Source organism: Sciurus vulgaris, assembly GCF_902686455.1.
Source record: "Sciurus vulgaris genome assembly, chromosome: 16".
NCBI classification, from domain to species: Eukaryota; Metazoa; Chordata; class Mammalia; order Rodentia; family Sciuridae; genus Sciurus; species Sciurus vulgaris.
The window spans coordinates 22,141,426-22,168,380 of NC_136477.1; the positions used below are offsets into that span (position 1 = coordinate 22,141,426).

Sequence of the window (26,955 nt, forward strand, 5' to 3'; positions counted from 1 at the left end):
GGCAAAAGGAAAAGAGGCAGGCAGATCTAGAATTGCAGCAGAGTGCAATTTATTCAGACACTTACTGACGGAAGGGTGGTCCTGGGCGGCAGCAAGATCAGTTGGAGCTCTGCAATTTGGGTCAGAAAGAAGGGCATTTATATTTGGTTAGAACAGAAGTGATTTTAATCTTAGCCAGAATGTACCTGGCTTATCGTAAGGTAACATCAGAGAGTGGGGCATACTCCTGGTGGCAGTGTCTGTTGGAAAGCTTCGTATACTATGCTAATGGTTTTGTCTATTTAGTTTGCTGGGAGCCCAGTTAGGGTTACTCTGGGGGAAATCATGGAAGTTACCATTCAAGATGGTGACTGTCATGGCAAATGAAATTCACATAGGGACACATGCTTTGAGTTCTTGGTAGGAATCGAGGCAGGGTACATTTTTCCTTTCCCCATTAGGTTCTATGAAATTCTCTGGGTAGAGTTAGCCAGTTGGCAGATCTATTCACCTTCTGATGACAGGTACCCTTGTGAGAAACAGGAAGTCCAGCAGTCCATTTTCAGAATACAGTATTTAGTCTTAGATGTAAAATTACTGAGGATGTAAGGAAATCAGCTGAAGAGAAAATGGAACAAATGGCTATCAGCAGTTAACAACTGATTGTGACAGATTCACAGCCCCTTGACAAATAGGTGAGGGGGAAGGGGCTGGCCTGACCAATAAAGATAAACTTCATATGTGCCCAAATGCACTCAATTCCAGAAAGACCTTCCCCACAACAAAACAAAGAGGAGGGAACAACTGAAAGTATATTTCTTTAACCCATAAGGAGACAGTAAAACATAGGTGACATTTCAACATTTCAGAAGATGCACCCCATAGTACTTGGCCAGTGAGGAACTGGGAGAGGGACCTTGTGCTTTAGGGGATAAAATGCTCATTGTAACAGCCTGGGGTGTGTCTGTTCCCCCACCAAACACCTGATCTTGAAAGACTGTCATTAAAGCCTTACTTTCTCTGTACCTTCGTCTCTCAGTCCATTGTTTGGGTCTTGACAGGTGAGCATGTCAGATCTTGCTTTGGATGCTGATTCAATGGAAGAAAAGTTGCTTTCCAGAATGCCCTGCCACCTCCTAGTCAATTAGACCCCTTCTCCTTGGAATTTGAACTGGAATGTTAGAAGCACCAAAATGTAACTGGAACTTGTCAGTGTCAACAGTGGTGTTCTGAAGAAAAGAACTCACTAATTCTAGATCACCAACTGTTGGGTTCTTTTTCAAATTTTTAAGTTTTGTTAAATTTTCTGAGTATCCCAGGGCATTCTGGTGCATTCTTGTGCCTTTTCTTAAATTAACTAGAGTCTGTTTCCATTGGTTACCATAGAAGATCCCTGACTGCTCCTGATTGCTTTGGAGAGACACAAAGGGATTAAAAATCTGAAGACCCTCAAGTGAAGTCCTATCAAAATCTGTCTCTGTTACTACTATGTCATGCAGCAGGAAACCAGAGGAAAAGAAAGATGTGTTAGCATCATCTTGCCTGATGACCCAAGAGGAACAGGCTGGGAACAGAGAGTAGAGGAACGGGATGCTTGAGAGACAAGGAAAGGAAGCAAGAGTAGGCAGGGAGCACTTAGGATGTTCTCAGCCAGTCCCAGGGGAGCTCCTACACAAATGTCTGCTTGGGGAAGTTCCCTGCTGGATGGAACTGACCTGGCCCAGTTCTCTGCTATGCTTAGTCATTAGCTGGGGGCGACCTGGAAAGAGCTGGCTCAGCTCAGAAGCTGAGGCATTCTGGAAGGTGCTGCAGCTGGAGGCTCACAGTGCTCCTTGTGGCTGAACAGCAAGTCCTTTCTCATAGGGACATCGGAGCCACACAGCTCCAAGGCTGCCTTCTGCTGAGTACACACCATGTGCCAGACACTCTGTTTTATCTTGCTCAGGGCTCTGACTGATCCTGTGAGGTCAGCAAGTTATTTACTCCCCAGCAAGTTATTTACCCCTGAGACTGTCCTGCTAATGAGAGCTGGGATTTGTCCCTTGGTCTGTTGGGCTCAGCTGTTGCTGCTTCAACATTCTGATGATGGCTGTTGCTGTCACTGTGTCATGCCTGGGATCAGAACTTGGGGTCTGGAGTTTCGTTGGCGGCTCGTTGTCTCCCAGAGCATATTCTATTTGGGTTCTGTGTATGTGAAGGCATCTGAGTCTTTCTTAGGTTAAAAATGCAGCTTTTGCTGGGTGTGGTGGTGCCCACCTGTAATCCCAGTGGCTCCAGAGGCTGAGGCAGGAGGAGTACAAGTTCAAAGTCAGTCTCAGCAACGTGGCAAGACCTTGTATCAAGGTAAAAAATAAAAAGGGCTGGGGATGTGGCTCAGTGGTAAAGCACCCCTGGGTTCAATCCCTGGTACCAAAACACAAACAACCATAACAACAAAAATCCAAAACAAAACACAGCTTTCTTTTTACACTTAATAATACTGCATTGTCTGGATGTGCCATGGTTTACTTCTCCATTCATCTACTAAAGGGCACCTTGGTTGCTTCCATGATTCAGCAATTAAGAATAAAACTGCTATAAACATCCATGTGCAGGTTTTTGTGTGGACATAAATTTTCAACTCCTTTGGGTAAAATGCCAAGGCATGTGAATGCTGGATCCTAGAGTAAGACATGTTCAGTTCGGCAGTTTCTTAAACTATTTTCCAAAGTGGCTGTGCCATTTTGCAATTCTCCAGCAGTGAAGGAGAGGAGCTACTGTTGATTCACATCCTCACCAGCATTTGGTGGGGTCAGTATTCTGGATTTTGGCTATTCTAATAGGTGTGCCGTGGTATTTCATTATTATTTTGGCATTCCTTGATGCTCTGATGTGGAGCATCTTTTCCATTGCTTATTTGTCATCTGTATCTCTTGGGTGAGTTGTCTGTTTAGGTCTTTTACCCACTTTAAAATGGAGTTGTTTTTCTTATGCTGAGTTTTAGGGGTTCTCTCTATATTGGGGATAATGGTCCTTTATTATGTCTTTTGGAAATATTTTCTTGCAGTCTGTGGCTTGTCACTTTGTTCTCTTAATAGACTTTCACAGAGCAGAAAACTTTAATTTCAATGAAGTCCAGCTTATCAATGCTTTCTTTCATGGACCATGACTTTGTTGTATCTAAAAGGTCATGACCATGCCAAGGTCACCTGGTGCTATCAAAACAATGAAAAGACATGGAGGAAGCTTAAATGCATATTACTGAATTAATGAAAAGGCTCCATACTGCATGATTCCAATAACATAACAGGCCAGAAAAGGCAAAACATCCATCAGTGGTTGCCAGGGGTTGGGGAAATGGGAAGGATGAATTGGCAGAGCACAGAGGACACTCAAGGCAGTGAAACTTGTGTGACTCTAATGAAAGGCATGCATCATTCACGTTTGTCCAAATACACAGAATGTCCAGCACCAAGAGTGAACCTTAATGTAAGCAATGAACTTTGGGTGATAATCATGTGTCACTGTCCTCAGTTTTAATAAATGCACCACTCTGGAGGGGGATGTTGGTAGTAGCAGAAGTTATGAATATGTTCGGAGGGAGAATATAGGAAACATCTGTACCTTCCACTCAATTTTGCTATGAACCCCAAATTGCTCTAAATTAAATCTATGAAAATAAAGTTAAAAAATAACAGAATCCCCAGTTTACTTTCTCATGTGTGTTAGTTTGGATTCCCCCAAAGGCAGATTCTGGGACCCATGGTTTGAGAGGACATTCCAAGAGGTAGGAGTTTGGGGTGAGGCAGAAGGTACGAGAGAGTGGAGGAGTATGAGTCACCAAAGGGGCACCAGTGAACCTGGTTAGGTGGTCACAGGGAGTGGAAACAGGCTACAGGGAAATGTTCCATCATGGCCTTGGGGCATGCAAAGGTGGCTGGGACATGGTGGGGGCATCCACAGCATCTGCCACCCACATACTCAAGGCTTATGTAAAGAATCTGACCCCAGTTTCGGGGTATCTGATACCTGCAGCTCAGGATTCTGGAGAAATAGCAGCCTCCACCATACTTGCTAAGGTACTGCATTAGTTTTCTAGGGCCACCATGACAAAATAACCACAATGGGGTTGTTAAAACAATATACATTTATTTCTCTCAGTTCTGGAGTCTATAAGTCCAAGATGAAGGCACGGGCAGGCTTGGTTTCTCTTGAGGCCTCTATCCTTGCTTGCAAATGGTCACATCGCTATCTTCCGTGGTTTTTCCTCTGAGGGCTCCTCCTTGGGTCCTCTTATGAGAACACCAGTCCTACCAGGTTAGTGCCCCACCCTCATGACCTCATCTAACCTGAATGACCTCTTTTGAGCTCTATCTCCAAATGCAATCCCATTCCAGGTTAAAGCTTCAACATGTGATATGAGGGAGATATAATTCAGTCCATAACTGACTTGTTGGCTGGCAAGAGGAGCTCACTGAGCCATACTTCCTCTTTTACTGGTCCCAGAAACAGTTAAGTGAAAAGTCTAGGGTCACACAGATTGAGTGGCAACAAGGTGCTGAATCAGAAGTAAATCTGTCCAGGATAACTTCCATACTTGGGGACTGTCCTGACCAATGACCTTCTCGGCAAGGTTTCCTGATCTTGCTGTGGGCCTTTTGCAAGTGTTTCTCTCTCTCTCTCTCCCCTCAATCTGGGAAATAAGGGTGCTGGGCTAGGCTATCACTACCTAGACCTGTTTCCCCCTGTCCATTGCTCAGGTTGGCGAAACTCTCGGGGAAGATGGGTCCTCCTATCTGATAGATGGATTGTACATTGGAGAAATCCTTTTAGGAGGCCAATTTGCAAGGATATTTCAAAAGTTCTAAAGAATGTGCACATCCAAGATTCTTCTCTTACGGTACATTCCCAGAAGGGAACCGCTGGATCAAAAGTTGAGCTAGGAGGAGAAATGTTAGTGTTGTCGTCTCAATTTTCCAAACACCACATTTTATAAACATCAAAATGCCTAACACCAAGGGACTCAATAAACAAATCATAGCACCTTATTCTGGGGAACATGCAGTCATAAAACATGATTCTGGAAAGAACATTTGGTGACTTGGAAATCAAATTTTTTTTTAACAATATCAAAAGACTAATTACAGAGCAACCCACAGTGTGGTTATCTCTGTGTTAAAAAATACAAAGAGCTCCAAGGATACCCAGGGGAAAAAGTGGTTACTTTTGTATGATGGGGATTGTGGAGACTTTATATTTTTATTTTTCTAAGTCACAATGTAAATCATTGCTTTTGTAATAAGAAATCCCACAGAAACAGGGTGTCACATTAGAAAATGATATACCTAGTTTGGCAGATGTTGCCGGATGGTTTGCTCTTCAGTAATTACTGATCCATTTCTTTCTTGCTGCCTAAACATTTCTACCTTCTGCAGTGGAATCTTTTCCACTTCCCTGGCTGCTGGGATGATCAAGTGATCCAGTTTTGGCCAGTGAGATGTAAGTGGAAGTTGGTTGGGTGGAGGTGGATGTTTCTGGAAAGACTGTCTTCTCATAAAAGGGTTCTTGCACCTTCCTTTTCTTCCTCCTGGAATGTGCAAGTGTTGACTTGAATGTCAGCAGCCCTCTTGTGACCATGAGGTCCAAGGGTGGTAGAACAGAAGGGTAGCATCTGGGTATTTGATGGCATCCTTGATCATTTCATCAACCCCTAGACTCCCTACTGCCGCCAGGCTTCTTGGAATGCTTTATAATTCTGATATATCAATTTGGGTTAGCTCAATCATGGATGCTTTTGGCTGCAAGCAACAGAGTTAAGGTTTCTTCTCTAGGCCCTGGATCAACTCCTTTCCCCCCACCCCCATTCCACTCTGCCTCAAGGAGAAACGGGCCTCCTCATCGAGGCCATTTTTTCCCCAAGCTGTATGTACCATCAATTTGTTACTGGATTGAACTTGTTTGGTGGCTCCTGGAGAGGAACACTGAATGTCTTTTCTGGCAAGGGGAATAAGGTAACTGTCCTGTGTGCCAAACGGAGCAGGGACTGCATGAGACTGAGAGCCAGCTGGTCCTTGGCAGGACGTTGCACTGGGGAGGAAAAAGAGCCAAAGAGCCCCACACCCTGGGCTCCCTTCTTGGTGGAGCAGAGGATATCGGAATGCTGTAGTTATTCCTTTGCATCTTGGTGGTTGTGCAGTTTTGAAGTCTGTGACACCACCTGTGTGTGTAATGGGGGAGCCCGGCCGGCTCTGGGGTTCAGGGAATGCAGCCTGGGAGCTTTTTCTTGTGTCTTTAACTTGGCAAGATGGATCCAGAATTCCTGGGCTTCTGTGTGACAACCTCTGGGTCACAGTGCCCCATGGAAGGCAGTCTTTCCTTTGGCACAAAGTTCTACCCTGCGGGTTAGACTGCCCATGCTGGTAAAATGGGAGACCCCTGTGCACTGAACTCCCAGCTTTGCAGAGCTTGGATTGACATGAGAAAGCAGCTGAGAAGAGCCACCCATGGAATAATGCAGACACAGGGTGGGTGGGTGAGGCTGGCTGCTGTTTCCTTCCTAATTCAGCACACACACATCGGACACCAACTGTGTGCCAAGACTGCTTCAGTTATATCAAGACACAAAGGGGCCAATCTCGCTGTCCTTGGGTGGCTAAGGTCTAAAGAGAGGAGACAAGATCACAAGCAGCTTATGTGGGGGGTCTCGGGGAGATGTGTGGCATGGAAGGAAAAGAGGTCAAGGAGGGGAGGTGACATGTGGATGGTGGCCCACTTGAGAGTGGTTCTCACCAAGAGGAAACTCTCCTAAGGTCCGAAGGAAGGACAGAAGGGTGTGGAGCTGCTATCTGGGGGAAGAGAAGCCTCTTCAGGGGTGCAAAGACCTCAGAGGCAGGCCCTCCGAGGAACACCAGGAAGGCTAGCGGGGGTGAGGTGGATCCCATGTGGGTGTGGGTCATGGAGATCAGAGCCCCGGGACCTGACTCATGTTTCTAAGGGATTTCAGGACTGCTCTTGCCCATTCTGTTAGCTCTTAAAGTAAAAAATCATGGTGGTCAACTGTGGGAGATCTGGTAACCCATGTGGCAAGTTCCATTGATGGACGTGGACTCAGATGTTTCTCCCACCAAGGTAACCGAACAAGAAGGCTGTAGTTTGTTTGATCTGATGTATCTTTAGATGTGTATCACTTTTGCAATCATAAGAAATATCCAAATTAAAATAAAAAAGGCTGGAGGTTCCCTCTGGGGGTAGGATTATAAAGGACTTTCACATTTCTCCCTCCATATCTATAATCTTTGTGATTTTTCAAGTATGATTTTTCAATGGTGCTGTTATTTATCATTTCATGCCTCTAAAGATGCAGGGTACCAGACCAGCATGGGCAGACAAGACAGCATTAACTGAGCTCAGCTGTCAAAGCCAGCCTCACACACACAAGCGCTGCCTCCAGTAGAGGCAGGGGTAGGGAAGGACCTGAGGGTCACCTCAGGAAGGCAGTGCTACTGTTTTATTCCCTCCACCGCCCATGCTTTCTCCCCAAGCTCCAGTGTTTCAAGGTAGGGGCAGGTAGACAACTTTGAAGCCAGTCACTTCTTCATAACCTCTTATCAGGTGGCAGGAGAGCTGCCCAAGAAGGAGGGTGCAGGATGAAGCCCCCTTGGGCGGGGGGAGTGGCACCCATCTTTGGAGGCCAACAACCTACAGTTGGTGAGACCTTGAGCAAGTTTCTCCACCTAAGGATAATGCTGCTTGCTTCCCTTCCCAGGGCTGCTTGGATCTACGTGAGATGGTGGAGGCCAAGGCCCAACTTGGGGCTAATGCTAACAAAGGAATGGAGAACTCTGTCCTACAGCACAAAGTTCTCTGCTCTGGAAAGAGGGTAAGGCTGTGTCTCGGGCAAATTCCTTAACCTTCCTGATCCACAGCTGTGAGATGGAGTTGCAATGGGCAGGGCCAGTGGTGGGCATTGCCCCGGGTGTCCCTCACAGCCTTGACAGCAGCCATCGTGCTTGCCTCAGTTACCACTCATCTGCGACCATGACTGTAGACTGCCACCAGACACCCAGAACCTGAGGCTGCTCCCAAGCTTCATCCTCTGTGGGCTTCAGCTTTGGGTCTCCCTGACCTTGGCTCTGTGTCCCCTGCTGGAAACAGGAAGCTGTGGTTTTGGGCTATTCCTCTATTAAAACTTTTTTTTTTTTTTGCTATTGCCTTTTAAAATAGCAATTTTGAATTTTCTCTTTTTGGTCTGTATGAAGCTCCTAATGAGGATTTTTAGGGTATTGAGAGAATAGTGGAACATTTTTGTTGCCTTCCTGCTTTAAAATATGCCCCAAATCAATATCAAGGTGAAAACCTTTGACTTCAACTCTTGTCCTTCAGACCCATGAACACTTCTTGAAATCCCAGTCATGTGCAATTTTCCTGGGGAGAGGACCCAGGACAACTTCCCCAAGGGTCCCACTGGGGTAGATAAGATGGAATAGGGAGGAACTCTTGCCTCAAATCCTCAAATTACCCTTTTTTTTTTTTTTTTTCTATTTGCCTGGGGTCGGTACCTGCCAAGATAGTCACTTAAGGTTGAAAAGACTTTTGGCTGTTGTACAGGAACACAGGAGACCATCCGCTAGAAGGAGGGCAAATGCTTGTAATGATTATCAGGAAAACAACTCTACCCCATTGCCAAAAAGGAAACCCACCTCCAGGTAAAAAAACAAGAAGTTGTTTAAATGGAATGATGGTCCTGTGTTAGCTTCACGACCTCCTACAAGGTTCAGGTTTTCCTTAGGTACCATCCATTATTGGCTTCTCAGTGCTGAGACACACACAGGTGCTTTGAGCTCATCTGGCCAGCTTTTCTAGTCCCCATTTGTTTATGAAGGAGACAGCAAATCAAAGGCAGGGCCAAGGGTGAGCCTGGGGACCCCATGGGGTTCCAATCTCTATATCAGCAAGTAGATGCCTCCATTCCCAGGGCAGGTTACCAGATCTCTCTTTGCCTCACTTCTTAAAATGGGACTGTTGTGAGCTAAGATTAAAGAAATGTAAAGCTTTTAAAATGTGTCCTGTACTGTTAGATTTTTCTTTTCATAATTTATTGAATTCCTAAGAATTTGCATTGGTAGAAAACCTCTTCCCTTCCATCCTCCCTGTGGCGAGGGATAAAAGGATGTTCCTGGGCATGTTTATTCAGGTGAAGATGGGAAGGGTCAAGTTTTCACAGCCTAGAACACCTGGAGATTTACTTTTAAGATCTGGGAAAAGTGGGTTTTAAAAATTATTATTCAAACATTCAGTAAAATGTCCTAAATGTTTCACCTGGCTACAGCTGATAGGAATGGAAACTTCAATACTGTGCCCTTTTATCACTTGATACTAGAGATTCTTTCCTCTTTCCATCTCTTACTCCTTTTTTTGTGGATCTCAAACTTCAGAACCTCTGGGGTACTGGTTAACACAGACCTCTGGGCTTCCCCCCTGAGTTTCTGATTCAGCTGGGCTGGGGCGATTTGGAGGATTTGCATTACTGACAAGTTCCCAAGGATGTTGGTGCTGCCATTGGCCCAAGGACCACATTCTGAGAACCAGTGCTGTTTGATATTTAATAAGTGACTTCCTTTCAAACTCAGCTTTCCCCAAATGGGCTAACCAGGGTCGGCAGATGGTGACCAGTTTCTAAAGTGTGTGTCTGACAAGCCCCCTCTACCCAAAGCTTTTGGTTGTCTGCACTGGACCTTCTCAGAATTTTATGGTTTGAAATTTGGCTAGCTCCAACTGTAGGACCCCACAGAAGTTAAGATACAGAGATTCTAAACTTAGGTTTCAGATGGTAGAACCTGTTAAATCAAGGTTCCAGGAAAAGGGAGCTGGACACTCTTGGTTCTTTCTGGTAGGTGGCATCAAGTCTACCTAAGTGGAAGGTCTGGAATGTTCTGGGGGGTGGAGGGAGGTTGTTCTCGGTGAGGTAGGATGCATTTTGGAAAAGAAGCCACACTGTGGACAGAGGTATGTGGCCCAGGGCTGGGGCTTCAGCTGAAGTCAAGAATTGGGAAGGGAGCCCCAAAACAGTTCTGGGGAACACACGTCCATCTTTGTAGCCTCTATCTCTGAAGGTTACTGTGCAAACATCAGAGGAATTCACCAGCTTGACACCAAAATTAAATAGAGCTTCCTGTGGATCTTAAACAGTTCCCTCATTCTCTCTGGACATGACCCCATTTTATATTTTATGAGATTTTTAATCAGATTCCATTATGAAGTGCTTGAAACAAGGTTAGAATCTAACCTTTTACAAACGCACGAAGGGGGAGAACAACGCCTCGTTTAAGAAACCAGAGTGGGAGCCTCTGAGAATGGAGAGGGCTTTGCTGGGTCCCTGGGAGCCAGTCCCAGGGGCTTCCCTGTTTAGCTGTGTCATCTTGGCTCCTTAGCAATGTGGAGCAGAGGCTCTGGACAGATCATGGGGCCCGAGCTGAAATAGCAGTGTGGTCAATTACCAACAGCATGATGGCATGGCCTTGGCACTTACCTGCTGGGGTGCTTACGGGGCCTGCCTGTCAGGAGGAACTGGCCCCAAGTGGACAGCTGGCTGTACACGGTGCTCAGGGCAGTGCCTGGCACGCTGTGTCTCCTCTGCAAGTGCCTGCTGCTATCCTGCTGAACTGAGGCAAGAACCTGGGGCTTCCGAAGGAGGAGAACCTTGACGGGCACGCGGGGCTCAGGCTGCGTGCATGCATTCATTCCTGGCCCACATCCTGTTGCAGAGTGACTACTCAATACAGACACTGAGATGGGGCTGGGCTGCTACCGCGGCAGTGAAGGGCGCTGCACATCACTGTCCTTAAGGAATTTCTGGTCAGAGGGAAAGACACATGCTGCAGGGTCCTGCTAATGAATGCTCCAAAGGGCAGAATTCAGCTCGCAGACCGCACTCGACAGTGGCTACCTGGCCTGTTGGAAGAGCAGGGAGTCGGCTCTGTCTGAAATCTGGAGGACAGACGGGCATCAATCATGGATGATAGTGGAGACTGGGGTATTCGGAAAGGGCCCTGGGAACAGGGACAAGAGAGGAGAGGTTTTGTGGAGGGAGAAAGGCGTATCATGGGAGGGCTGGGGGGCTGGGGAGATAGCTCAGCTGGTAGAGTGCTTGCCTCGCAAGCACAAGGCCCTGAGTTCGATCCCCAGTACCACCAAAAAAAAAAAAAAAAAAAAAAAAAATGAGTGGGCTGGGGAGCACAAGGAAACCCTGCCACTCTTGAGTCTCACTGTAGTGAGGATGAGGTCAAGGATGGAGGGCCCATATGATTTGGAGGTGGGTTTTGAGAAGATCATGCTGACTGCTGACTATGGGGAGGCCAAAAAGACCAGGGTTCTCAAGAATCCCTTAGAGGGCCCGTTAACATAGTTACTGCTCTGGGTCACTGTTCCCATTGGAGATTGTGACATAGCAGGTGGCAATGAGACCAGGAATTCTGTTTGTCCCACATGAGGAAGCTGTCTCCGGGGGCCACTCCATGAGTGACGCTAGCCTGGACTCCGTTGGTGTCAGGGGAGTGGGTGGTGGATAAATTCTCAGAGATATACTTTGTACGTTCTAAGGAGATGGCAGAAGGACTGCACTAAAGTCTTGGACTTCTTTTACTCTGAGAGGTAAACACAATTTATTATGAATTTCAAGGATGCTCTTAGTGCTTTGGGGGTGGGGTGAGAGAATTTAGGGTGACCAAAGTCAAGGTGGCACCGATCAACCCAGACTCTGTGTAACTGCAATGTTGTGCAAGGTTTGTGCAGGGCTTGATTTTGTTCATCTCTCTGGCTTTCGATGGGACAGTAGCAAAAGCCACGTGCAAACAGTGCACAGCACAAAGCTGAGTCAGAGTGGGTCCTGATCTCTGGTCTAGGCAAAGCCAGACAGGTGGACATTTTCCTTTTCCTTTTCCTTCAGGAAGAATGCTGGGCAACCCCACTACCCCGTCTTGGGAATTCTGCCTGAAGTCTTAAGAATGGTGGTATCTCATGTAGGATCTATTAGGCATAAAAACACTCAACTCTGGCAACCCCAGTTAGATTTCCAACTCTTTGAGGTCCCTGGCCGTGAGGACCTGGGGAAAGAAAGCCCACCTGTCAGTTCAGGTACATCTTGTGATTGGCTGTAGTCTGACATTGATGTCTTTGGGCCATGTGTCTGCTGGACAGCTATGGGAGTCTCCTCCTGGAAAGAAGTTCCCTGTTCAGGGAAACTAGGTCCCACTAAGAAACAGACATGTTCCCCATATGTGTGGGTCCAAAGAGTTCCATCTCTCTGGAACTGTCCCCTGAGGCCACCAACCTATAAGTAGGTCCTTCCCTTCCTCTACTTGGCTCCATTCCAAGGTCCTATCCCTAATAATTAAGACAAAGTTCCCAGCTCCTCAAACTCTGTGTCTCCTGCACTTAAGAGGAAATGTTCATTGGTGGTGCTTACCCTTTCTGATGGCCCCTGACACCATTTTCCCTGTGGGAAGCCTGGTAGCACCAGTGTCTCTGTAGGAAGCTAATCCTGCCAGGTGTGGCTTTTTCTTTAAAAGTGGAGTTATTCATGTTCAGACAAATAGCAGCCACAGGATGCTGGTGTTTGTTTGTGGTGGAGCCACACCAGCAGGACAGGAAGTAGAGAACTGCAGGCCTGGGTTCTGGAGCTGGGCAGAGGTGTCCTGGGATGACCCTCTGTGGAGGGCTTGGCTGCCTCATGGTTCCGGTGCAGAGCCGCCTGTGGTGGGGTGTGACCCTGGTGTTGTGAAGTAGCCGTTCTCTGATTGGCAACGGCCTGATTCACAACACCAGCTGCCCCACCGCACCATGCTGGGAGGTCCTGGGATGGCTGATCACCTCTGCTGTGCTGCTGCTGCTGCTGCTGGTGCTGAAGGAAAGGTGGAGGTGGAGAGAGGACAGAGGGCAGCAGAGTTAGGACCAGGATGCAAACAGACTCCATCATCCATCTCCCTCCCTCTTAGGTCCCATCTGAGAGACTTTTCTTTCTTGTATCTTTTGCCAGCTTCCCTATGCCATGGGGTCATGAGTGGGGATCCTGGACCTTGGACACAAACTTACCCTATGTGTTGGTGTTTCTCTGGGTGGAGAATCTGCCTTCTGCAAACCCTCAGAGGAAAATACAACCCTTCACAGCTTGAGTGCCTCTGCCCCACAAGGTACAGTGGTTATCAGTAATTTTTAAGGTCAATTGGTAAAGTTGTCTTCCCCCATGGGTATTGGGGAAGAATGAAGGGATTTCCATTCTTCTCTGGCCAAACATAAATAACTGGGGATGGTTCTTATTTTGTATTATGGAAATATCTTTGCTAAGACCACTGCTGTCTCAATTTGTATGCTTGTCCAGGTCTCCAGATCTTGACAGCTGCACTCAGTAGCCCCCATGTTTGCTGGGGAGAATCAGGGTCAAAATGGAATCATTCAAGGATGGAGAGCAATCTTGAGGACTTGGTCCTCAAGAGACTGGGGAACTTATTCCAAACACAAAATAAGGGTGATCACTGAGGATGTGGAGCAGACCAACAAAAACAGGCTCGCTGGAAAGTAACCAGGTGGTCCATAGAACAATGAGCCCTCAGGGTGCCTTGCCTTTCCGTTAGGGGGTGACCTGCTGTGGGCTCATCCTCTCTCAGCTTCTGCCCATCTGGGATCTTGAGTGTTTCCTCTAAGGAAACCCAGCAGAAAAATGGGTTTGGAACTCTCCTTTTGGTGTCTGCCTGGATTTCATCACCATTATGAAATTATGTAGTGTAAACTGACATGAAAACAGCATTTAAATGCCTATTTCCAGGTGTCAATAAACACTTTAAATGAACAGCTCTTTGGTCTCAAATGGCTCCTGCCTGCTGCGTGGTTCTTAGTTACCCAATCAAGAAAAATCACATTTTCCACTTTTCTGCCATCTATCTTGGAACCCGCTTCATTTTAAGGACACAGACTTGGCAAGTTCCTGGTACTGGATGTGGCACAGAAGTTCTGCCAAAGTTCTTGCCAGAGTCGGGGGAAGCAGAAACTTTTGAGTAATTCATCAATCATGACTTAACACCATGCCCTATAAACTGCTGAGGCCTTGGAATCCAGAAATATCTGGATTTTATTGTCTACAATTAGAGAATTCCTGCTGGGGTATTAGGCTATAATTTCTACACTGGGGTCTGTGATCCATAGAACTGCCAAGCCGAGGATTTACACCAAATGTGAGTTGTGCATCCCAGACTCCCAGGAAGGACATGGAACTAGATGTGCAGCCCTGTGTGTGCCAGGGCAGAAGGAACGCTGGTGCCAGGGCCAGGTGTTGTGCTGGGCACGTCACACACTTGAATTCTATGAAGGTCATAATTTGTCACTATGCCCACTGGGTTAGGAATGAGAAGTCCAGAGGCGTGATGGAACTTGCGTGATGGAGGGTTCAAGCCTCTGGCTTGGCTGCCATCTTCCCTGGGTGGACACAGCCAAATCTGGGTGACTGGTCCAATTCAGATTGCTTATATTAGGTGAAGGAGGGCCTGGAGCAGGCAGTCTCTAAGCCCCCAAACCCCCAGTTCTACCATCTCAGAGCCTGCTTACTGGACATCCAGTATGTGTGATTGGGTTGCTGTGTGGCACTCTGGTTAAACATCAAGACTTTAGAAGCAAGTGGGTCTGGGCTGTATTCTGACTCTCCCTTCGTGCCTGCATTACTGAACCTTTCTGGACCTCGGTTTCAGTATCTGAAAAACAGTGTAATAAGATTAAAAAAAAAAAAAAAACCAAAACCTAGCACACAGAAGTGCTCAATAAGTGTGCATATTTGATGGTGAGTGTTGGTGCTGACCAAGTTAATATGGCTGGCTTTGCAACCATCAGGTAGAGAGACACCTGGAATTTTTTTTCTTTCTTGTGGAGCTAAAATTTCTGTGGACTGTCCTGAGGACCAACAACTACTTAGAATAAGGAAGCTCCAGAGAGTGGGGTTAGGTCCTTTATCAAGCAAGCACAGAACTGTAACTTGTCACTTCTTGGTAGCTAGAGTATTCAGCAAAGTCAGTGTGCTCTCTTGTTCAGGATTGTGCATGGGAAGGTCATGTTGGTACTGGATGGAGACCTGCACAAAGTCTGAGAAAGTAAACTGCCACCAGTCCACGTACTGACACTATCCCACCCTCACAACTGAAGGGCAAAGGCAACTTGGGGATTGGCAGGAATCTGGGGCCATGAGCAAAACTATCTGCATTTAATTCCACTTCTTGGTTCTATCTAGGATCCATCAGTGCCTAGTGGGTCAGAGAGATGATGAAGAATTGAGCATCTCAAAGCAACAAATGACCATCAGGTTTTGACTTCAAATGCTTGCAAGGAGGAGGCACCTGCAAAGCTCAGGAGTGGCCCCGCATTTTCTTCCCCTCATCCCTCACTGTTCTTGCTCTCCATATTTAAATTTCTCTCTTACCCCAGGGCTTTTCCACAGCTGCTTCCTCCACCTGGGATGACTCCCTCCCCATATTGCGTAGTTAAATCCACCTCCTTCAGACTTCAGCTCCAAAGTCACTTCCTGGACTTCCAACCCACCAACCAGCTCACTCCTTGTAATGTGCTCTTCAGGCATTTGGCACTCCTCAAAGCACTCATCATGGAAAGAGTGGTCTCCCCACCTCACCAGTGGCTCTCCAGCACTGGGAGATGCTTGATGAATCCTGATAAAATGAACAAAAGATTTAAACCAAGATCCTTGTAGCTTGGTAACTCTTTTCTGAGTGCTTGGATGAACATATCAGGAGAATCAAAATGATACCAAACAATAAATGGGCTAAGGAACTGAACAGACACTCCACAGAAGCAGAAATACAATTGATCAACAAATACGTGAAAAAATGTTCAACATTTCTAGCGGTTAGAGAAATGCAAATCAAAACAACTCTAAGATTCCATCTCACTCCAGTCATAATGGCAATTGTCAAGCATATGAGCAACAATAAGTGTTAACAAGGATGTGGGGGGGAAGGTACAATCATACATTATTGCTGGTAAAACAAAATTGGTGTAACCACTCTGGAAAGCAATATGGAGATTCCTCAGAAAACTTGGAATGGGACCATCATTTGACCCAGTTATCCCACTCCTCGGTTTATACCCAAAGGACTTAAAATTGGCATTCTACAGTGACATAGCCACAGCAATGTTTATAACAGCCCAATTCACAATAGCTAAACTATGAAACCAACCTAGGTGCCCTTCAACAGATGAATGGATAAAGAAAATGTGGTATACATACACAGTGGAATATTACTTAGTCTTAAAGAAGAATGAAATGATGGCATTTGCTGGTAAGTGGATAGAACTGGAGACTATAATGCTAAGTGAAATAAGCCAATCCCCAAAAAACAAAGGTCAAATGTTTTCTCTGATATGTGGATGCTGATCCATAATGGGGCGGGGGGCTAGGGAAGAATGGAGGAACTTCGGATAGGGCAGAGGGGAAGTGGGGAGGGGAGGGGATGTGGGGGTAGAAAAGATGGTGGAATGAGTTGGATATTATTACCGGACATACATGTATGATTGTATGACTGGTGTGATTCTGCATTGTGTACAGGCAGAGGAATGAGAAGTTGTGCTCCATTTGGGTATAAAATGTCAAAATGCATTCTGCTGGCATGTATAACTAATTAGAACAAATTTTTTAAGGTATCATGCATTTTAAGGATCTATACAGTATTATTTTGTAAATAGATCTTCCAAATCCATCTCCTTAACTCTAGGCTAACCCACTCTGATCCACAGCAATCAGGTCAACTCTTCCAGAGGGTCAACCTGATCTGGCCTAACCTCCCCGAGATTGCCCATCATTCCCAGGATGGAGCCCCAGATTCCACAGCCCTTCCTTCATCTCCAGCCTCTCTTCTGTCTGTCCCTCTCTGCACAGTGCAGTAGTGCCTACCATATTCTATGCACACATGCTTCTCCAGATCTGCATCCAACTGCAATGCTGCATGTTCCCTTCTAAGTAGCAAACTCCCGCTCTAGTCTGGGTTCTGGGGCCAGGAAGGCTGGCCTTCCTTGTCCTTTGTTCAGCTGAGCACTTGGTCTGGCCTCCATGACTTGTGCTTTTTGTGCCCTTCCCTTACTGTTGACCCTCCTGTGTGTGTTGGCAGGTGGTGACTCTGAGGATGCAGCCTTCATGGAGTCACTGGGTAGGTCAGCACCCATGCGGCACCTGGAACACAGGAGTCTCTAGCTCACAGAGGAAGTCTTGCCAAGTTGGAGGTGCGTGGGCACCATGATGGTAAAAATTAGTTCTTAGCGTCCTCCATGAATCATCGAAATGTCTGGGAAGTCCAATTATTTGTATGCTGAGTGCATTTCTTCATTTCTGTGGCCACTCTACACCCCTAGTCCAGAACTCTCCCTCCACCTCTAGTCTGGACGGCAGCATAAGCGCTGAACTTGTCCCTCTGATTCATTCTTTGTCCAGCAGCCTGGGCGACCCTTTTAAAAACATGAATCGGAGCACATCACTCTCCTGCTTCCAATCTCTTTCTTCCCACCACCCCAGAATAAATTCTAAACACCCTGTTAAAAACCCACATGCCCCTGGTGGTCCAGCCCCACCTGCCCACCCACTGCCACCCCCTCCTCCTGGCTGCTGGCTGCACTGTCTTTCTTTCATGTCTTGAAGCACAGGGCTGGACCATATGGTGCCTTCTGCAATGTGAGAAGCCAGGCCTTTCCTGTGAACGTCGCCTTCTGTCAGAACAAGAGGTGCCCCTTGACAGGCTGTGCCACCTGCCCAGTGGTGCCTGGGCTGGACCTCAGCACCCACCTACCCCACAGGCCCTGTGTCATACAACCCACAGGGAGTGGCTCTGCTGGAACATACCCTGGCCCCTCCCACCTCAGGGCCTTTTTACCTTTTTACTGTTGCTTCTTTAAGGATGTGCAGGAGCATTTTAAGAGAAAGCAAGACATCGAGGGTTCTGAAATTATGCATCAATTTAACCAAAGCCTTTACTTCTTTACTTTCCACTTGGACTTGCTTATGTTTGTTTGTTTGTTTTTTATTTTGTTTTGTCTTGTTTTTTTAGTGGTAGATGGACACAGTACCTTTATTTATTTTTATGTGGTGCCAAGGTTCGAACCCAGGGCCTCACATGTGCTGGGCAAGTTCTCTACCACTGAGCTACAACCCCAGCCCTGTTGGTTCTTCTTTGCCAGTAATTTTACAGGGTCAAGCCAGCTCATTCTGTTTTTTTTTTTTTTTTTTTTTTTTTTTTTAATTTTTTGGACACTACATAAGGATCACTTGGTATAGGCCACACCAAGGACATTACACGTATCTAGGCTTCAACATCAGAGGTCTCAAATCAGGGAAACACTTTTCTGCTTGTTAGTGCTGAAAAAGTATGCCTGTGACAAAGTTGGAACGTATGTCCTTATCCACCTCCAGGTTTATCTTAGGTCAACAGATTTGTGTTTGACATCTGCCACCAAATCGGGCTGGCTCAGGAGGGCTGTGGGGTGGGAGTGGGGAATTTGGGACTCTACCCTAACACCAAGATCCTGATTTAGCCCATTTGAGAGTGAAGGGTAGGAATCCATCCCTCACCCTAGGGATTCTGATAAACTAGATGTAGGAACTACAGCTATAAATCTAGGGCTCTGTTAAAAACCCACATTCCTAATGAGCCTCAGCACAGTGGGAGCCTGATGTGGCCTCAATGTCTTCAGAGGAAAATTAGATTGTGCCCGCGTAGCAGGCCCTGTATATGCCCAGCATCAGTGTTTGTATACAGGGTGTGATTCTCCACTCGGCAGCTTCCTCGCGGGGCATGTCTAGTCGACACTGCAGGGAGTTAACATCAGTGACCATCAGGAGTTGCTGGATAAACACTGGGCTCTCTGGCTCCTCGGGTGGGATAACCTGAGTGATGCTCTACTTGGGCTTATAGAGGTCCCCACTTGTCCATAGCAGTAACCGAGGGGTAACACGATCTTTATTGGCTTAACTTCTGGTCTATACCAGTGCTTCCTGGGACCATCTCCCATACTCAGCTGTGTAGTCGGTGTCTGTGTTAAATGTATTTAAATATACTCTTGTTTTTGAAAAGGTGGAGCTTACACTGTTCCCACGGTAACCTGTGGCAGGGTGGGGTCAGGGTTAGGGGAATGAGGTACTCACTACTCTCAGGTACTAACCTTGATTTTTATTTCTCATGAGCCAGACAATGGGTGCTTCCTGAGATTTCTCATCCTGGGTGGTATCATTATTATTTTTTTGCACCAGGAATTGATCCCAGGGGCACTCAATCACAGAGCCATATCCCCAGCCCTTTCTCACATTTTATTTAGAGATAGGGTCTCACTGAGTTGCTTAGGGCCTCACTATGTTACTGAGGCTGGCTCTGAACTCTCAATCTGTTCTCAGCCTCACGAGCTGCTGGGATTACAGGCGTGTACTACAGCCCCATCCTGGGTATCTTGCTGGCTTACCTACACCCAACCTGGCTTCCAGGAAATCGGATCACATAAATCAGGCAAAACAACCCACTCCGACTAGGTGTTTTCTGGAGTGTACTGTACTTATGTTCTTCACTGCTTATTTCATAGGCACTAACCCCCTAACTAGGCTGTTCTTGCACTCAAGTTTTGAGGTATCAGGGTCATTCTGCATGGTTAGTAAGACACATGTGCATTGACGATGGCATGTCTTTAAGATGATGGCAAAAAGAAACCAGAAGGCAAACTATAAAGCCCGCTTGCTTTAGCCCACCTCGGTAGAAGCTTTCCAGGTGGGCTTTGAAATAAAAAACTCCTGGTTCCAAGAGGCTGCCCAGCCCAGCCCACAGTTTATTAGCACAGTTAATATCGCATGCAAATAGATTTCCTCGCTTTGGTCATGCCAGTCCATTAATTCAGCCCCTTGTCTGCTACATCTTTATCCTTGGCAGGTTAATCCTGCCAAATGCCTTTGCTGTAGCACATGTCACGCTACGCCTATGTCTAACAAAGCAATTTTGCTAATCCTGTTGAATCAGCTTTGTGGCCCTGTCTGGTCAACCCAATAGTGGAAAAGTACATATAAGGATTTTGCCAAGATCTTTCACTTACTCTAGCACCTACCTCTCCCATTTAAAAATTACTCATACGGTTTCAATGGAATGATCTTACAGTCAATCACCATGTTCAGACACCTGCCAATACCCATGTCTTTTGGACAAGGATGTTGAGGTGTTCAGGGGGCCCCCAACTTTTTCTGGCAGCCCCACCCAGCCATTAGCTATGTATGCTAACCAAGAAAGGTTAAATAGGAAGCCCCAGACACAGTACTCTGAAGGCTCAGCACACCAGAAGGGCTTGAGGATAACTGAATGGAAGGTACCCAATTGCCTGTGATCTCTGCTGGCATCTGCTTAAAGGGTCAGTGGAACCATTAATGTGAATTGTTAGGAGAGGTGTCTACCTTCCTGTGGTCACCCGGTGATGCATGCACTGGGGTAGAGCATCTCCAGGTCTCTCAGCCTGGTGTGGGCAAGGGTGGGCCTTGCAGTCAGAATTGTCCACATCTGTTCAAATCCCAGAGGGACTACATTCTATGACTTCAAGCACATTGCTTTATCTCCCTGACCTCAGTTTGCTCATCTGTAACACCAGTATAACCACAGTACCTGTGACATAGGATTGCTGCAAGGACTCAGTGTATTCATATATGCCAACTAGTCAAAACAGTGCAGGCATGCATGTAGCAAGGCATGTGGTAAAAGCAGGTTCACATTTGCACAGACTGGGAGATTTGTCAAAACACTGCCATTTGCGGCTTCCTGTAATATGGATGTAGAGCACATGGGCCTTTGAGGGTCTTCACATGTGAACTGCACTCTCCTGCCTGCTAAATATGAAACTCCAGCTCCAAAGACCTGCTCTGGTCTCCCTACTTGCCACTGGTCTCTGCATTACCCTGGCCAGTGGTGCATGTGAGGAGGCATTCCAGGGTGAATAAGCCCGGGGTCTGCAATCACATTCCCAGAGACTGTCCTAGGCCTACTGCTGTGTGAATTTGGGGGCAAATTTTAACCTCTGTGACTCTTATGATCTTTGCATTATGAATGGGGGACTTGATGCTACGTTCAGGAGTTCCTGTGCTGATTCATAGAAAAGGTTCATGTGAGTACCTGGTCTGCTTCTGGCAACACAGTAAATGTCCCCTAAAAAATGGCTATGATAGACCTGGCTCCCCTGCAAGGCACCAGGTCTTCTCCCTGCAATCCTCCATCCCCTTAGTCTCCCTGTAGCCTTCGTGGAGATGAAAGAGTTATTCACGACATGGAAGGAGAACTGCCAATACAGAGCCTGCTTCCAGCACAGTCCCAGGAGAAGCGGCACTCACTGTAGCTCAGCCTGGCTTGTTTTTTTTTTACTCTAAATGACCTCAGTTCCATCCTGCCCCTCTTGGGTCACCCTCGTCTGAACCCTGCTGACACTTGTGAGTGGTTCTGAAATGCTGATGTACATATGTGGATTTGAAACTGTCCCACACATGGACATCTTTATGATGACCTTGAGTGCAGAAAATTAAACCTATTTGGTATCAGATGTGTCAGGAAAAGATTTTGGCCCTTGATGTGCAAACAGTATTTTGCTACAAGAGTATCTTGCTGTATGCCTCCCTTGGCAACCCAGCCATTCGTCACTACTTCCTTCTCCCTCCTGTTTCCTGCTCGATCTTCTTAAATGAAGTCCTACCATTAGTTGAGCACTTATGTCCCCATTATCAGGCCCAACACTTCACATTTGTTATCTCACATAATTCTAATTGGAATGACATAGTACTGTTCTACCAATTTTCCATTTAAGGAAACGGAGGCTTGGAAATGATAATCGGCTTACCCTAAGTTGTAGCTAAAAGGCAGGCACAGAGCTATTGTTTGAGCCCAGAGATGCCAGTCTCTAGGACAGTAGGCTACACAGTTTTGGTATGATGCCATTTCTTCTGGAGGGCATCTGAGATAAGGGTGGAGCTCCTGAATGATCAATTCCCTTTAGCATTTATTTTTTGTTTCAAGTTATAGCTTTGCCGCCTGCAATATTTGCCTTTTATTTTTTTTTATTTTGATGAATCCTGCACCAAAGTTGGTTTTTGGGAGGGACATAGGGCAAAAAAAGTCTTCTTTTCTGCAAAACATGGGAAATTCCAGCACCTAGTACATTTCAGTGATTAGAAAACTCCTATATATATCCCAAGTCTATTGCACTGATCTTAATCCGGTTCTCACTTGCCAACCTCTTGAACAGAATCGGCTTGCAATACTTCATGCTAATTAAAACATGATGGGATCAGGCTATTTGCAAAATTAGCAGTTCTGACTGAATGGCCTCTGTGGCCCTGGTGGGGCCCACTGAGGCCCACCTCTGTGTTGCCTTGGCAAGAATTCCTGGTGAGAGGACAGTCCATCCGTCCTGGGTCTTTTGAGAGGGGCATGCTTACCTCGAAAAAATGCAAACATCCCTGAACTTTGCTTACCAGATAAAAGGCAGCATTAGCTTCCATTGGCATCCCTTACATTTCCTCCTACAGGATCAATCACGCGCCAAGCCAGACACGTGGCCCTTGGCTGTAATTAATCTCGGGGAGGTGTAGCTTCTCTGTGATGGATTGCTGTATCAGAGCATCGCCTTCTGGGGGGAGGGGTGGGAGAAGATGGTAATAAGCACTGAGGATGGAGATGGCTGCTCATGCCATGTGGAGCAAAGCAGGTTTTTTGTTTTTTGTTTTTTTCTTTTTAAATGGTTGATTCACTGTCAGAAAATTCACTTTTACTTAGCACTGGGGAGGGAGTTTGCGATATTTACTTTTCCACAACGTGAATTTGGTGGCTCAGTTGTGTGCCCCCTTCTCTGCCCTGTTCCTTTTCTAGCTGGATCAAAGTTGCCTAAATCCTGTCTCTGGTTTTAAGGATGTGTTCAGTACCGTGATCTGTCCCAGGGATGGATGTGCTTGTATTTCTCTGCTGAAAAAGATTTAAATGTTCCATTTTTATACAAGGGAAAGAGACTTATCTTCGACTTTGCTCTCGGAATGCTAGATTTTAAAAATTCTTCGTTGAATTTAAAAATGCTTGAAGGTGGTTGATTTTTTTTTTTTTCCATCTTGGTACTAGGTTTGTTGAGCGGGGCTGAGTGGGGGTGATCACAGGGGTGTGAGAATCCTCCTCATTCATCAGCCTTGACAAGGACTCGAGGCATTAAGAGCTTCCAACAGGGTTGTCAGCTCCTTGCCTTTCCTGAATGATGTTGTTTGTTACTATTTTAAGACCTAAGCAACCTGCAGGAAAACCTTACTTTAAAGAAGTGCAATACCCAGATGCCTCCCTTGACACAAAATCCCATGAACAGTAACTTCCTTGAGAGCTCTCATAGGACTTGGCTAAAAAGTGAGTTTCCTGCCACCTGAATGTCACATGTGAGATGCACTTTGATGTAGGGATATGCTACTGTACAAAGAGAGGCACATCAGCATTTATCTCTGGAAAGGGATTTCTCCCTCCCCTGAAAGCCCAGGGAGACATCCTGGCAACACTAAGATTAAGTCATGGACAGTGGAAGGATTATTTCCCAACCTGGTATGTGATCAACACCTATTAATAAGTACACAAGGGCTGGGATCATGGCTCAGTGGTAGAGCGCTTGCCACTGGGTGTGAGGCACTGGGTTTGACCCTCAGTACCACATAAAATGAATAAATAAAGATATTGTGTCCATTAACAACTTTAAAAAAATAAACAAGACAATCCTATCCCCATTTTCTTCCGAACACACTGACCTTGGGGTCAGCACCCATGGGGTTACTAACTTCACCTGTCCTGCCAGGACTCAGGGTGAAGACTTTCTGGGCAAACTGAGATTCTCCAGAAGGCTCCAAACTCCAGAAGTCACTGTTTGGTAACCCAGACTGACATGGAGACCTCAGCTGCTTGGTGGGGCATTTCTGGAGACCAGTAGAGACCTAATTTTTCTTTTCAAAAGTCCTGCTTCCTTCCCACAATTCCTGGCCTTAGAGCCCTGGGACATTACAGGCAAGATACTAAGGCCTCTGTCATGAGGTGTTCCTTTCTCTTCTCACCAGTATTTCTCCCAAGAAATTCTCTTTTTAAAAATGCAGCAACTAATATAGTCTTGGAGAGTGAATCCTCTTGAATGAAATGCAGTTTCACAGAAAAGCAAGAAGCAGCCTGCTCTGGAACAGAACACGTTCCCTCTCCTCCACCACCAACACCCAGGGAAAGGAAAAGGGGGACAGGTTTCTTGAATGAATGAACGAATGAGTCACCACCTCTCATATCTGTAGCCATGAGCAGGGAGATACTGCACACACATGTTCACATCTATGACTCACTTTAGGCTCACCTTCAGACCTGCCAGGAGGGGGCCTGGGCATTATTTAGAGAAATCACTAGCAAAATCAAAAGACACTTCACAAGTCCAAATTGTTCTGTGGTGCTTAACCAGCACTCCTGGGGGCTGGGGGCCGGGAGCAGTGGAGGGTCCTCTCTCTAGCTCTCTAGACCCTAGGCCCAGGCACAGATATTGACATGGAGCAGCTTGGGATTCCAACTCTGTGGGCACCTGAAGGAGACCTAGGAGCTAGGGAATTCCTCTGGAATCCTGGCTTAAGTCCTATACTTTTAAAGTGCCTTCCAGGCCTGGTGGGGGGTGGAGGGCAGCAAATGGAGGTGCTCACAGGCCCAGCGTATGAGTTTATTCAGAAATACACCTGGGAATAACAGAAAGATGAGATGCACCAAGGTGGGAGATGGTATTCCAGGGATCCATGGAGCTTCCCTGGAAACTCTGCGTTTAAAAGATTTTTGTGCAATTATTTATTGACATAATTGACTAAAGAATTGTTAGACAAATACCCCTGACACTTTGCTCAAAGTAAAGTACTTTTGTAATCATAGGTATCTGAATTTGGGCAAAGACCATATTCTGAGAAGGGTCTGCGGCACAGAGAAGATCCAGGACCTTTCCTCTGGGGATGTGGATGCTGAGGAGCAGCAGGATGTTAAGAGGCGTGTCTATGCCCAAAGCTGATGCCCCACCTCATCTGACTTCATCCTACAGCCTTGTAATGCAGTTCACAATCTACCCCACTGTGTCTCTTTCCTAGTTGCTAAAACACCTTTGAGCCTCAAAAGAAGCCATCATGTGCCTGGCTGAAGGCCATGGCAGCAGCTAACTCAAACCCTGTCAGCTGGCATGGAAAAAACCGACTGACCTGTCGGTTCTGCTCAGCCTCTTCGTCCTTGTCTGGATACAAAATGGGATGTCCAGCTTCATCCTTCATTCTGCAAGAAATTTCCAGAAATTAGTCACTGTCATCGTTACCCTAACTTCAGGACAAGTCCTCTTAGGCTCAGCAAAATCAACTTCAGAATTCAGCTGAATTTCATGGCCCACAGATGGGTCACCTAACCATGGGCCTGGTGCTGGAAACTCTGCCAGCCAGGGTGCTTGATGCTGAGTTCTCCCTGTCACTTGCACATTCACTCACAAAGTGACATGGTGCATTATCATAGTGCCCTCAAGTGCCTCTTGGCTCCTATTTGATGTGATGCTTCTGGTGACGTGTTTTAATGAGTCTTTTAAGCATAGGTGGTGAGAGGATGAAGAGTTTCCTGTTTTAGGGCCGAGGCGTGCTCAGGCTGTGTTCATGACGCCATCCCCCCTCCCCGCCTCCCCTTTCCACATTGCTAGAGAGAAAAAAAAGATGCAATACTGTTTAGAAAAATTCCTGAGTGCATGTCCCAGATGATGGCATTCCTTTGTCCCCTTACTCCTGGAGGCTCAGGTGATAGCTGCAGACTCAGAGGATCAGGAGAAAGGGGGACTTTCAGGGGAGGCTGAAGAGAAAGGGATTAAACAAGAAACTCCTTAGCAAAGCTCTTCCCAGTTAAAGACATACGCCCTTGATCCTGACCCCGTCAGAAAGGCAATTTCCTTCTCTGTAAAATGGGATGGTAACAGTACTCGTCCTCCTTGACCGACAGCGGCAATAAAATAATCCTCAGGTTCACCATATATTTATAGCTATCATTCTTTTCATACTCAGTGTAGTTGGTCACTCACGAACAGGTGCTTAAAACCACAGAAATGAGTTCAGAGATCACAGTGGGGAGAGTTCCCAAGCCAGCTCTGTCACAGCCTTGCAGGGGCAGAGCACTTGATGTGTCCATTCTGAGCAGCACTCCTGGGCTCAGGGTCCATTATGCCAGGTGATGCAGTGTTGGTGGGACTATTATGATCTTAGAAATGGGTTTCTCCATAAAATTGTGGTATCTGCAGGTAAATCGATGGAGAATATCATGCTAAGCGAAATAAGCCAATCCCTAAACATCAAAGGACAAATGTTTTCTCTGATATGTGGATGCTGATCCATAATTGGGAGGGGCAAGGGAAGAATGGAGGACCTTTGGATTTGAGCAGAGGGAATGGGAAAGATGGTGGAATGAGATTGACATCATTACCCTGGGTACTTGTATGACTGCACAAATGGTATTTCTACATTATGTACAACCAAAGAAATGAAAAGCTGTGCTCCGTTCGTGTACAATGAATTGCAATACATTCTGCTGTCACATATAAACTAATTAGAAGAAATTAAAAAAAAGGAAAACAATTACAAGAAAAGAAATGGTTTTCTCCAATATCAAAGTTCAGAAAGGAAGATAAGGATCAGGGTAAAAACATCATTGAAGTCACAGCCAAGACAAGCTACGTAATATTTAGGTACCAGAGCAAAAGCAAAGAAAAATGACGGTGAACGAAAACGTTATACAACTAAAGTTGGCAGATGACCTGGATGGAGATACTGAGAAAAAATTTTGGTGCTCATTATGTAACTGTGCCTGGCTTGTCCCGACAGTTAAGTGCTGGTCTGTGGCCTCTGCCCTGTGGTCGTCTTTTCATGCCCACTGAAACAGAGTGCCTACCTCAATGACA

At 46.3% G+C, this 26,955-nt stretch overlaps 2 long non-coding RNA genes across 3 annotated transcripts in view; both read right to left on the minus strand.

The window, feature by feature from the left end:
* Nucleotides 1–1,490: 1,490 nt before the first annotated feature.
* LOC306647368 lies at nucleotides 1,491–18,036 on the minus strand. Of its 2 annotated transcripts, XR_013760087.1 has the most exons (4): nucleotides 15,416–18,036; nucleotides 12,593–12,850; nucleotides 10,487–11,006; nucleotides 1,491–6,617 (listed from the first exon to the last, which is right to left on the minus strand). It is a non-coding gene; the product is annotated as an uncharacterized lncRNA (long non-coding RNA). The 2 variants fall into 2 exon arrangements; XR_013760088.1 differs by lacking the exon at nucleotides 15,416–18,036 and having other exon boundaries at nucleotides 1,492–6,617; nucleotides 10,487–10,809; nucleotides 12,593–14,387.
* A 4,125-nt stretch (nucleotides 18,037–22,161) lies between these two features.
* The window catches only part of LOC306647367, a 100,585-nt gene continuing 95,791 nt past the window's right edge, over nucleotides 22,162–26,955 (minus strand). The window contains exons 3-5 of the long non-coding RNA XR_013760086.1: nucleotides 25,232–25,301; nucleotides 22,807–22,964; nucleotides 22,162–22,632 (exon numbers count right to left, since the gene is read on the minus strand). This is a non-coding gene — a long non-coding RNA (uncharacterized lncRNA). The remainder of the gene's footprint in view (nucleotides 22,633–22,806; nucleotides 22,965–25,231; nucleotides 25,302–26,955) is intronic.